This window comes from Onychomys torridus, chromosome 5 (genome assembly GCF_903995425.1).
Source record: "Onychomys torridus chromosome 5, mOncTor1.1, whole genome shotgun sequence".
Classification (NCBI taxonomy): Eukaryota; Metazoa; Chordata; class Mammalia; order Rodentia; family Cricetidae; genus Onychomys; species Onychomys torridus.
In genome coordinates, this window is record NC_050447.1 from 113,940,442 (window position 1) to 113,949,781 (window position 9,340).

A 9,340-nucleotide genomic window follows, 5' to 3' on the forward strand; every position below is an offset into this window, starting at 1 on the left:
CTTCCAGGTCCACCAAGCCCCCGAGGTCCCACAACCCACGTATAAAATAATCATACAGACACTTATATTATTTTAACTGCTTGGCCATTAGCTCAGGCCTACCATTGTCTAGCTCTTACTCTTATATTTAGCCCATTTCTGTTAGTCTATACTTTGCCACATGGCTTGTGGCTTACCGGTGTCTTTACATATTGCTTCTCATGGCAGCGGCTGGCAGTGTCTCCTCCCAGCCTTTCTGTTCCCAGCCTTCTCCTCTTCCTTGTCCCACCTACCCTATCCTTCCTGCCTGGCTACTGGCCAATCAGCACTTTATTTATACAGAGTGATATCCACAGCACTCTTTCTTTTTATTTTTTGAAACAGGGTGTTTGTTTATAGTGCAGGCTGGTCTCAAACTCTGCCAGAGCATGCCACCACCTCCACAGGTTAGTTTTTCAGTGAGTGATTCCCTTCATTAAGACCTTCTTCCTTGGGCTGGAGAGATGGCTCAGAGGTTAAGAGCACTGACTGTTCTTCCAGAGGTCCTGAGTTCAATTCCCAGCAACCACATGGTGGCTTACAACCATTTATAATGAGATCTAGCACCCTTTTCTGTATAGTAAATAAATAAATCTTGAAAAAAAAAAAAAAGACCTTCTTCCCCATATCATGCATGCCCCTCTGGTCCCTTATCTATTGATTAGACACCTATCTGGGGAAGCTTATCTTGGCCACTATTTTTAAACCTCAGCCCGTTCTCTCTCAGGACCTCAAGCAATGACCTCACCCAGCACAACAAATTTTCCTCTTCTAGAATTCACCACATTACAACTTGTCTTATTTGTATTGCATACTACTCTTACCCAAGCTTTATTGAAGTATATTCATTAAGCACATGTATTGAAGGGGTGTAACATGATGTCTTAAAAAATATCTATACATCATGAATAAGTCCCACAACCAAGCTCATTAACATACCGATCACCTCACATCATCACTTTTTGTGTATGTTATGTGAATTTTTAAGATCTACCATATTGTCAGATTTTGAGTTCACATAGACTGTCCATTGTTTCCCTACCCGCTTCCCTGCTTCCTACCCCAAATTAAACCCCATGAAGATGAGCATTCATGGTGTGTGTCTGTCATACAAGAGTAGAGAACAACGGCATGGGGAATGGGCAGCAGGTGAAAGGCACTGTGTCAACATCAGAAATGGAGAGAGGAGGTGAACTAGGAGGAAGTGTCCACAGATGTGGAGATTGACAGGAAGGGAGAGTGGGGAGAACCTGGTTGATTTCAAGGACTTGATCCTCACACTGGTGACTGATGCTTTTAGAAATAACACTAAGCAACTCTAGAGGGGCTGACCTGGAGAGGTGATTTGGGTGTCACTATTGTGAGACTTGAAATAGTGGCTGGGAACTCCAGTGAGACATCTATTCTTGGAAAATATGGTAGTTAAGGAAGAATCTGGAAGACCATTGCTATAGAGTAGGCTCTGCACCAGACCAACAGACCAGACTAAAACTCAGAGTGGAGCCACTCATACTGGAGCTCCATGTCACCAAGCTAAATTCAGTTGCTTACCTGACTGTATTGGTTACTTCTCTATTGTTGTGACAATAAACCAGAGAGACACAGCTTAAGGATGGGTAGGCTTATTTTGGCTTACAGTTTGAGGGACATAGACAATCATGGTGGGAAAGGTATGGGTCTTTCCTGTGCTGGACGTGTAGTCAAATTCCCTCTGGATAGGCTAAACAAAAACAGTGACTATAGCTTCTGTCAGCCCTCCATCATGTGGAGAGGCATCCCATGCTCCACGGTGGGTTGTGCTGCAATGGTTACAAGTTAGATATATTAAACACACAATTTTGGTGTGTGTACATTGTATGTATGTGTGGAACATGTATATGCATGTATCTGTATGTGTGTACATGAAAGTCAGAGGGTCAGTGCTGAGGGTCTTTTTCTCTCCTGTTGTGAGATATTTGATTACACTGTATAAAAATACGTAACTGCAATTGGTTTCATAAAGAGCTAAATGGTCAATAGCTAAGCAGAAGATACAGGTAGAACTTCTAGACAGAGAGAGTTCTGGGAAGAAGAAAGGGGGAGTCGCCAACCAGATGCAGAAGGTGCAGGACATGCAGGAGAGATAAAAGCCACGAGCCACGTGGCAGCACATAGATGAATAGAAATGGGTCGATTTAAGAGCTAGTGGGACAAGCCTAAGCCATAGGCTGAGCTTTCATATTAACAAATATTCTCCATGTGGTTATTTGGGAGCTGGTGGGTGGGAAAGGGAAAGCCTTGCTATACTGTCCATAATGGTTTTGTTTGTTTTTTTAATGTGTGGATGTTTTGCCTGAATATATGTCTGAGTAATCTGTGTTTGCCTGGTGCCTGTAGAGGCCAGAAGGTATTGGATCCCCTGGAACTGGAGTTATAGATGGTTGTGAGCCACCGTGTGGATGCTGGAAATCAAATCCCAGTCCTCTGGAAAAGCAGCCAGTGCTCTAACCACTGTGCCACCCCTCCAGCCACTCCACCTTATTTCTTGAAACATAGTCTCTTTGACTGAACCTGGAGCTTGCCAGCTTGGCTCCCAGGATCTGACTGCTTCTGCACCTCTAGTGCTGGGCTTTCTGATGCCACCACATGCTACCTTTACATGGGTGCTGCGATCCAAACTCAGGTCCTCATGTTTACATAACAAACACTTTACCACCAAGCCATTTCCCCAGCCCCTAAATACACTTTTCATTTCCAATACTTAGGATTTATGTTAGTTTATTGAGATTGGTCCAGTTGTAAAACTGGGAGCATTTTTGTATCCTCTGTCTCTCTGTCTGTCTCTCTCACTCTCTTTTATGAACAGGAGTACACACACACACACACACACACACACACACACACACACACACACGCCAGATCATTATCTGTTTTTTGTTGTTGTTATTATTTGTGTTGTTATTTTTAGCCCTCAATAACAAAATTAATTCACTTCTAGAAAACATGAGCCTTAGGCTGATGAAAGGAAAATGATCTACATAGAAAGACAAAAGGAAGCCCTCTAGGCACAGTCCCCCAACCCATGGCCAGTCCTGACAGCCTAGTCTAACAGTCTGCCCAGTCAGAGGAGCTGGGTTAACCCCTGGCGTGCTAACTTTTTCACAGATTCCAACAGCACAGGGAAGAGTGCACACCTGGCCTGGCCTCCAGCATCCCAGAGGAAGGAGCCAGAAACCAGAAGTGGGTGGAGAATTTTAAAAGAGCAAACTTAAAAGATAAAACATCTGTTGAACTAAGAGCCACTGGCTACATACCAGATACCTTGAGACCATTGCAATCACTTCCTCCCATCACCTCCCCCATCACCTCCCTCTTCAACTTCCCCATAGCTTCTCTCATCACCTCCCTCATCATCTCCCCATCACCTCCTCCATCAGGTCCCCCATCACCTCCCCCTATCACCTCCTCTTATCATCCCACCCCCACCCACATCACCTTCCCCCAGAATGTTTAGAATTTGGTGTGCTCTGTGTTTTCTGCTGCTCTTTCTCAAAGCAATAACTACATAAGATACACAAAACAGAGACTAAAGGAACGCTGGGAAGAGGAAGAGCAGTCAGGAGTCACCGGCCAGACACAGAGGAAGCAAGATGACAAGGCAGAGCTGAGGAAAGGGACGCCTTTAATCCCAATACCCGGAGAAGGAGCCATCCCCGTGGGATGAGACCAGAACGGATCTGAACACTGTCTGAGGCCAACCCAGGGCCCAGCTGCCGATCCTACGAAACCCAACAACTTGGAGGTGTTGCTGAGACTGCCCTGCTCAGCTGAAATCCATCCGGGAAAGGAATCAGAAACCTACAGTCTGCAGTCTGAGGAAACAAGAACAGCTGGGGAGTTGACGAACAAGCAAAACGTGACCTGAGAACACAAAAGAAGGCACCGCCCAGTCACCGAACCAGATCACCAGAATGGTAAGTATACACTTCACCAACTGAGAACAGGTAAGCTCCCATCTCCAGACCTGAAGATCAGGTCTCTAACTCCTAGGCCCTACCCATCAGAGTCCCAACAACCAGACAGCTACCTTTCCCTACTCCCCCCCCCAAAAAAAAGACTCAAAAAACAAAAAAACAAACAAAAATACTACCCCCTACCAACTTAACAACCACTGAAACCATAAGCACACCTTACACCAATCAGGAACAACTGCTCCCAGAGACAGAACCTACTAACACTGATTTGACTAAGCTGATCCTGAAGAAACAGAGCCCAACAACCCCAATTTAACAAGGAAATCATAGTGAACCAAGACTAACAATTAGAACAAGAGAGGCACCTTCAGACACAGACACTGCCTGCACTGAAGAGAGGAAGAGATGAGACCTTGCAAAAACACAGGCAACAACATGAAGACCTATATGACAACATCACAACCTAGTGATTCTACACCTACAAGACCTGAACATACCAAGGCAGAAGAAACAGAAGAAATCAACCCTAAAAATGACTTTAAGAAGATGATAGAGTTGGGCTGGAGAGATGGCTCAGCGGTTAAGAGCACCGGCTGTTCTTCCAGAGGTCCTGAGTTCAATTGCCAGCAACCACATGGTGGCTCACAACCATCTATAATGAGATCTGGTGCCTAAACACTGTATATATAATAAATAAATAAATCTTTATTTAAAAAAAAAAGATGATAGAGGCCCTTAAAGAGGAAATGAAAAACTCCCTTAAAGAGGAAATAAAAAATTCCATTAAAGAGGAAGTGAAAACTCCATTAAAGAGGAAGTGAAAAACTCCCTTAGAGAGGAAATAAAAAATTCCCTTAAAGAAATGGAAGAAAAAACAAACAAAAAAAATGGAAGAAATCAAAGAAAGCCAAGAAAAAGTAATTAAACAGATGAAGGAAACAATCCAAGATATGAAAAATGTAATTGAGACAATAAAGAAAACACAAACTAATGAAATGCTGGAAATGAAAATCCTGACTAAATGAACAGGAACTACAGAAACAAGCATAACCAACAGAATGCAAGAGATGGAACAGAGAATCTCAGACAATGAAGACACAATAGAGAAAATAGATGTATCACTCAAAGAAAACATTGAAGACAAAAAAGTCGTAACACAAAACATCCAAGAAATTTGGGACACCATGAAAAGAATAACCTAAGAATAATAGGGATAGAAGAAGAAGAATACCAACTCAAAGGCACAGAAAACATATTCAACAAAATCATAGAAGAAAACTTTCCTAACCTAAAGAAATACCTATGAAGATACAAGAAGCTTACAGAACACCAAATAAGCTGCATCCCCCCCAAAAAAGTCCCCTTGCCCCATAATAATCAAAACACTAAACATACAGAACAAAGAAAAAATATTAAGAGCCGTGAAGGAAAAAAACCAAGTAACATATAAAGGCAAACCCGTCAGAATAACACCAGACTTCTCAATAGAGACTATGAAAGCTAGAAGGTCCTGGACAAATGTTATGCAGACACTAAGAGACCATTGGATGCCAACCCAGACTATTATACCCAGCAAAACTCTCAATCAACATAGATGGAGAAAACAAGATATTCCATGATAAAACCAGATTTAAACAATACCTGTCCACAAACCCAGCCCTACAGAAAGCACTAGAAGGAAAAATCCAACCTAAAGTAGCTAAACACACCTATGAAAAATCAGGCAATAGATAATCCCACACCAACAAACACCAAAGAAGGACAACACAACATGAACACAAAAATAACAGGAACTAACAATCGCTGGTCACTAATATCCATCAACATCAATGGACTCAACTCGCCAATAAAAAGACACAGACTTACAGACTGGATCCGTAAACAAGACCCATCTTTTTGCTGTATACAAGAAACACATCTCACTATTGAAGATAAACACTACCTCAGAGTAAAGGGCTGGGAAAAGGTTTTCCAAGCAAATGGACCTAAGAAACAAGCTAGTGTAGCTATCCTAATATCTAATAAAATAGACTTCAAACTAAAATCAATCGAAAGAGATCAGGATGGACATCACATATTTATCACAGGAAAAATACATCAAGATGAAGTCTCGATCCTAAACATTTATGCCCCAAATACAAAGGCACCTACATTCATAAAAGAAACATTACTAAAGCTTAAAATGCACATCAAACCCCACACATTAGTAGTGGGAGACTTCAACACACCACTCTCACCAAAAGACAGATCTACCAGACTGAAACTCAACAAAGAAATAAAGGACCTAACCAATGTTATGACTCAAATAGACTTAATAGATATCTACAGAACATTCCATCCTAACACAAAAGGATATATCTTCTTCTCAGCACCCCATGGAACCTTCTCAAAAATTGACCACATGCTTGGTCACAAAACAAATCTCAACAGATACAAAAACATTGGAAGCCGGGCGGTGGTGGCACACGCCTGTAATCCCAGCACTCGAGAGGCAGAGGCAGGTGGATCTCTATGAGTTTGAGGCCAGCCTGGTCTACAGAGCTAGTCCAGGTCAGACTCCAAAGCTACAGAGAAACCCTGTCTCGAAAAACCAAACCAAACCAAACCAAAACAACAACAAAAACATTGGAATAAGATACACAAAACAAAAGACTGGAAACGTTAAACCATTTGGCTCAGTTCCCAATTGAAACGACCCTTAGCACATGAACAAAAGTCCTAGGAAAAGTCCCCAGTGTGGCTGCAGCCTTCCCCCACCCCAAAAAGACCAAAAGCCTTGCAACAGGAAGTTGTGTTGTTTTTGCAGGAACTACTTCTGCTTCCTGCAGCTGAAATCAGACCTGAGGAGAGTTCTTGGGAGGGAAAACACTAGTAGTGGGAACCAGCTGGAGGGTTGTGGTTTCTTGGGTATAACAGGCTGAAGACAGAACGAAATGGAGAAATAAGTACAAGACAGGGAACTTCTAAGACCACTTGATGCCTTTGGGCCCTCTTACATGGACAAAAGGTAATAGCTCCTGGATTGGGAGGCCTTTGTGCCAGCTGGCTTTGACAACTCAACACAAACCTAGACCTTTCTGGAAAAATGAAATCTTAACTGAGAAAATGCCTCCATCAGATTGGCTGATAGGCAAGGCTGAAGCACGTTTTCTGGATTAATGATAGATGTGGGAGGTCTCCACCCATCCTGAGCAGTTGGTCCTGGAGTATACAGGAAAGCAGGCTGAGCAAGTTATGGAGAGAAAGCCAAGGATACAGCATTCCTTCATGACCTCCGCTTCAGTTTCTGCCGAGAGATCCTGCTCTGACTTCCACTGATGATGGGGTATGACCTGAGAGGTGTAAACTCAAATAAACACTTTCCTTCCCAAGTTGCTTTTGGCCATGGTGTTTTATCATAGCCATAGAAGAAATTCTAAGACAACCTTAGTTCTTGTGCAAAAAATGCTAACAAAGTTCCATGGACATGACATTTTGCTTCTTATGCCAATGTAAAACAATACAGTTTAAGTGTTTTCAAAGGCTTTACATTTAAACGTCTGTTATTTCTGGATACATTTAATTTTTCTGTTACCTGTCTCCCACCCAGTTTTCAACAGTGGAGGCCACTTTGTTTGTTTTTTGTTTTGTTGTTTTGGGTTTTGGTTTTTTAAGACAAGGTTTCTCTGTGGAGCCCTGGCTGTCCTGGACTTGCTCTGTAGACCAGGCTGACTTCAAACTCACAGAGATCTATAGCTGATGTTTTCTCTGGTCTTGCCCAGCCCCATGGACTTTGCAGCCGCTTATAAATAATCACTCAGAAGCTTATATTAATTAAAACTGCTTGGCCATTAGCTCAGGCCTACCACTGACTAGCTCTTACATTTAAACTCAGCCCATTTCTGTTCATCTATATGTTGCCACATGTTCCGTGGCTTTACCTGTGTTCCATTCCCTGCTGCTCCCTCGATACTGCTTACTCAGCCTTCCTGTTCCCAGAATTCTCCTTGTCCGTTTACCCCACCTGGTTACTGGCTGTGGGGCATTTACCCACCAACCCCACAGTTCCCCAGAGTTTTGAGTGTGAGCAGCAGGAAATATTAGATAGAAGGATTTATATTGTGGAGATAAACAGATAGAAAATAAAGGATAGCCTCGAGAGGGCCTGGAACCTTTTCCAATGGGCCCTGACTGTCTCTGCCCCAGGGTATTTATAGAGACGCCAAGAGGGTGGAGCAAAAGACCTCCCCCCAGCACAGCCAAGTGCAGACCATCTCAGACACCTGCACTCAGGCCCGTGGTCCTAATCATCCTCTATGCAGACCTGCTGGGTAAAGCCACAAGGAACCTGAAAACAGGTCCTCCTTTCTTAATATATAAAAAATAACTCATTATTAATAGCTTACAGCAATCTCCATAGCTATTATACCTCCTAGTATGGGAGTAGAGGATGATAAAGATGACATTTCTCCTTTGGATTAGGTACAAGGTGGCATTTCTCCTTTGGATTAGGCACAAGGTGACTACAGCATTCTTAGCTGCCTCAAGCCCTTTCTAAACCAAAAACTTAATGCAGTTAACAATTTTAGTTCAAACAAGCATCTCTGCAACTTTGTTCTCACAGAGATCTTTTTAGTTACAGTAGTATTCTAAACTGCACCGTTTTTGATGTTAGCTCAGGATTTTCTGTATTGTGTTGATTTTCCACGGATCTCAGCTGCGGATGCCTTGTGCTGGTTCTGGCGTCCTCCATTCTTAGCTTCTTAGAGACTTCTGGAGCTTTTGAAACCATTCAGACTGCCTGCTTTGCAGGCTACTAGGCCACTACCTTCTGTGTCTCAGGTTCTTTTTTGGTTTTTTGTTTTTTTGTTTTTTTTTTTTTTTGGAGACAGGGTTTCTCTGTGTAGCTTTGCGCCTTTCCTGGAACTCACTTGGTAGCCCAGGCTGGCCTCAAACTCAGAGATTCGCCTGCCTCTTCCTCCCAAGTGCTGGGGTTAAAGGTGTGCACCACCACCACCGGGCACACCAGCATTTTTGTCTCAAGGAGAAACCACTTTCCTGATGCTTGGACTTAGTATTTCAGCTGTCCCCAGGTCAAAAGCTTCCATAGGAACCTTTTTCTTCCCCATAAGCTTGAAGAAGAACTTTTTTTTACTACCCATAAAACTCAAAAAAAGATTTTTTCCCCAGTTTGTGTTCATAGCCCCCAAAGTTAGAATATTGAAGAGTTTGTCTAGTTGCCTTACATATTTTTTTCTACATGATTACATAACACTGGCATGCCACTTTCCACTGGCAGGGCTGACTCACACTTTTGCCAAAAACTCTGTAATAAAACTATTATTTTCCTTTTTCTTTAGTCCCTGTTCATTTGTCTTTAGTCCCTGTTC